This window comes from Schistocerca americana, unplaced genomic scaffold, assembly GCF_021461395.2.
Source record: "Schistocerca americana isolate TAMUIC-IGC-003095 unplaced genomic scaffold, iqSchAmer2.1 HiC_scaffold_1568, whole genome shotgun sequence".
NCBI lineage: Eukaryota > Metazoa > Arthropoda > Insecta > Orthoptera > Acrididae > Schistocerca > Schistocerca americana.
The window spans coordinates 22,501-26,849 of record NW_025725654.1 but is presented as its reverse complement, the minus strand read 5'-3'; the positions used below and the strand labels follow the sequence as shown (position 1 = coordinate 26,849).

Sequence of the window (4,349 nt, the reverse complement as noted above, 5' to 3'; positions counted from 1 at the left end):
CCTAACCTATGTCGTACCGTAACCTAACCTATGTCGTACCGTAACCTAACCTATGTCGTACCGTAACCTAACCTATGTCGTACCGTAACCTAACCTATGTCGTACCGTAACCTAACCTATGTCGTACCGTAACCTAACCTATGTCGTACCGTAACCTAACCTATGTCGTACCGTAACCTAACCTATGTCGTACCGTAACCTAACCTATGTCGTACCGTAACCTAACCTATGTCGTACCTTAACCTAACCTATGTCGTACCGTAACCTAACCTATGTCGTACCTTAACCTAACCTATGTCGTACCTTAACCTAACCTATGTCGTACCTTAACCTAACCTATGTCGTACCTTAACCTAACCTATGTCGTACCTTAACCTAACCTATGTCGTACCTTAACCTAACCTATGTCGTACCTTAACCTAACCTATGTCGTACCTTAACCTAACCTATGTCGTACCTTAACCTAACCTATGTCGTACCTTAACCTAACCTATGTCGTACCTTAACCTAACCTATGTCGTACCTTAACCTAACCTATGTCGTACCTTAACCTAACCTATGTCGTACCTTAACCTAACCTATGTCGTACCTTAACCTAACCTATGTCGTACCTTAACCTAACCTATGTCGTACCTTAACCTAACCTATGTCGTACCTTAACCTAACCTATGTCGTACCTTAACCTAACCTATGTCGTACCTTAACCTAACCTATGTCGTACCTTAACCTAACCTATGTCGTACCTTAACCTAACCTATGTCGTACCTTAACCTAACCTATGTCGTACCTTAACCTAACCTATGTCGTACCTTAACCTAACCTATGTCGTACCTTAACCTAACCTATGTCGTACCTTAACCTAACCTATGTCGTACCTTAACCTAACCTATGTCGTACCTTAACCTAACCTATGTCGTACCTTAACCTAACCTATGTCGTACCTTAACCTAACCTATGTCGTACCTTAACCTAACCTATGTCGTACCTTAACCTAACCTATGTCGTACCTTAACCTAACCTATGTCGTACCTTAACCTAACCTATGTCGTACCTTAACCTAACCTGTATTGCGCCTTAACCTAACCTGTATTGCGCCTTAACGTAACCTGTATTGCGCCTTAACGTAACCTGTATTGCGCCTTAACGTAACCTGTATTGCGCCTTAACGTAACCTGTATTGCGCCTTAACGTAACCTGTATTGCGCCTTAACGTAACCTGTATTGCGCCTTAACGTAACCTGTATTGCGCCTTAACGTAACCTGTATTGCGCCTTAACGTAACCTGTATTGCGCCTTAACGTAACCTGTATTGCGCCTTAACGTAACCTGTATTGCGCCTTAACGTAACCTGTATTGCGCCTTAACGTAACCTGTATTGCGCCTTAACGTAACCTGTATTGCGCCTTAACGTAACCTGTATTGCGCCTTAACGTAACCTGTATTGCGCCTTAACGTAACCTGTATTGCGCCTTAACGTAACCTGTATTGCGCCTTAACGTAACCTGTATTGCGCCTTAACGTAACCTGTATTGCGCCTTAACGTAACCTGTATTGCGCCTTAACGTAACCTGTATTGCGCCTTAACGTAACCTGTATTGCGCCTTAACGTAACCTGTATTGCGCCTTAACGTAACCTGTATTGCGCCTTAACGTAACCTGCATTGCGCCTTAACGTAACCTGCATTGCGCCTTAACGTAACCTGTATTGCGCCTTAACGTAACCTGCATTGCGCCTTAACGTAACCTGCATTGCGCCTTAACGTAACCTGTATTGCGCCTTAACGTAACCTGTATTGCGCCTTAACGTAACCTGTATTGCGCCTTAACGTAACCTGTATTGCGCCTTAACGTAACCTGTATTGCGCCTTAACGTAACCTGTATTGCGCCTTAACGTAACCTGTATTGCGCCTTAACGTAACCGATATTGCGCCTTAACGTAACCTATATTGCGCCGTAACGTAACCTATATTGCGCCGTAACGTAACCCACATTGCCCCTTAACGTAACCTATATTGCGCCGTAACGTAACCTATATTGCGCCGTAACGTAACCCACATTGCCCCTTAACGTAACCCACATTGCCCCTTAACGTAACCCACATTGCCCCTTAACGTAACCCAACACACGTTGGGCCTTAACCCAACACACGTTGGGCCTTAACCCAACACACGTTGGGCCGTAACCCAACACACGTTGGGCCTTAACCCAACACACGTTGGGCCTTAACCCAACACACGTTGGGCCTTAACCCAACACACGTTGGGCCTTAACCTGCTCTGTAATTGTCATACGACGCGTTAAATTAGTGTAGTGTTGCCTAACTGCAACCCCCGCAATATAGTTTGCTACTCGCACTGCCCGGTCCCCAGTGTATCGCTTCATGTTAAACACCTTGCAGCTATACACTGTAATGTGGATGGCAGCAGGACGTACATGCTCAATGCCCTTTGCAGTTGTTCATTGGCATTTGCAGTTGTTCATTGGCATTCGCATGGCGAAGCACTTAGCCTACGCTGTGGTACGGCCTGTGTCAACTGTCCGCTGATGTTGTACGTCCAAATCACACACTGTACTGCACATTGGTCCTCATGTACTGAATGATACATCGTGGTACATGTGACCGTACAACGACTGCGCCAACAACGGCGAACCATGCGGTCCAAATGTTGTGCACTCAGCTACGTGTCGTCTCCCTATAAGAGCTGGATTGCAGTGTGGTATGCCCTGGATGGCGATCAGCATGAGCCGTCTGTTGATGTAGTGGCGCGTGTTGTCAGACGTAGTCGTCTCTTCTCACACACCGTGATAGCACGGTGCACTGCGTTCCACATCTGCGACATGCGACAGAGGCCGGTTGACAGTCGTTCGCGCAATGGACATCGCATACGTACGGGGGCCACCTTCCACGTGTTCGCTAAGCGTGGACATGTTGTTGCGTGTATGTGGGCAGACAGTGTGTCGTGACACCTGACACAGGCATGCAACAATCGTTGAATTTGCAAATGGCGATGGACGCCTACGTTTGCTGGTGACGTTACGCAAATGAACAACTGGTAAACCGTTGTGGTGCGGTTGTTCTCGCTAGGGGTGAATCAGTGATGGCGACGATCGGTTGAGCTACCAACCGGTTGTTGCAGCGATACCCACCATGCCCACGAACGTGAATGGCATGTGGGTGTGAAGCGATACGCGGCGGTGGCTGGGTGGGACCGTCCCCGGCCGGTGAGGGGGGGCCTCCCGGCGTGTTGGCCGTGCGGTGCGTGGGCGCACGCGCTACAGCCGGCTGGTGGGGGCGGCCAGTGGCAGGCGCGCCGGCCGACGGAGGCGGCAGGCGGCGCAGCTGCGCGCCGGCGCACCCTGCACGCGGCGCCGTGCGGCCAAAGTAGGTCCTCGCGGGCCCGGTGCGAAGCGCGGTGGACATCTGCAGTGTGCTGGTCCGATTGAGGACTGTGTGCGCTGAGGATGCGCCGCCGCCCGGCGCTCGGCGCCGCGACGCCGTCTGCTGCTCGGTCGCCTCTGCGGTTCTCGCAGGTGGTTTGTATCGCAGCTGTGCGGACGTGTTGGCGCGTGCGCTGTGCTGGGAGAGTTCGCTTCGGCACCCAAGTGGGGCTTTTGTCCTTCTGTGGCGCTGGCGTTGGAGCTGCCGGTCACCGTAGGTGGCGCGTGTTGTCTCCCGCCGGCAATGCCACGACAGCACGCTCCCGGGCCTCTGTCGGCAGCGGCAAGCTCAGTTGGGAGCACGGGTGGTCGCACCTAAAGCGTCTACTCGCCAAACTCCGGGCGATTGCGCCTCTCTCGAACCCGACCAAGTACTTAGGACGGCGCTGCGCGCCGCCGGGACCTGAGAGGGTTTCGAGGTGTATGGTGCAGGGGAGCTCAGCCTCCTCCTGTTTGCAGAATAATTGAGCGGACGCTTGCGTGTTCGCGCGGGCCCCCGGGACACACTCCCGGGCGGCCGGCTGCTCAGCTCTAGTTGACGCAGCTCCCTGGTTGATCCTGCCAGTAGTCATATGCTTGTCTCAAAGATTAAGCCATGCATGTCTCAGTACAAGCCGCATTAAGGTGAAACCGCGAATGGCTCATTAAATCAGTTATGGTTCCTTAGATCGTACCCACGTTACTTGGATAACTGTGGTAATTCTAGAGCTAATACATGCAAACAGAGTCCCGACCAGAGATGGAAGGGACGCTTTTATTAGATCAAAACCAATCGGTCGGCTCGTCCGGTCCGTTTGCCTTGGTGACTCTGAATAACTTTGGGCTGATCGCACGGTCCTCGTACCGGCGACGCATCTTTCAAATGTCTGCCTTATCAACTGTCGATGGTAGGTTCTGCGCCTACCATGGT

At 51.3% G+C, this 4,349-nt stretch overlaps 1 non-coding gene across 1 annotated transcript in view; it reads left to right on the top strand.

Annotated features, from left to right (window-relative positions):
- Positions 1-3,984: 3,984 nt before the first annotated feature.
- LOC124569951 overlaps positions 3,985-4,349 on the top strand; it is a 1,910-nt gene continuing 1,545 nt past the window's right edge. The window contains exon 1 of the ribosomal RNA XR_006971374.1: positions 3,985-4,349. This exon is cut by the window's right edge and continues 1,545 nt beyond it. This is a non-coding gene — a ribosomal RNA (small subunit ribosomal RNA).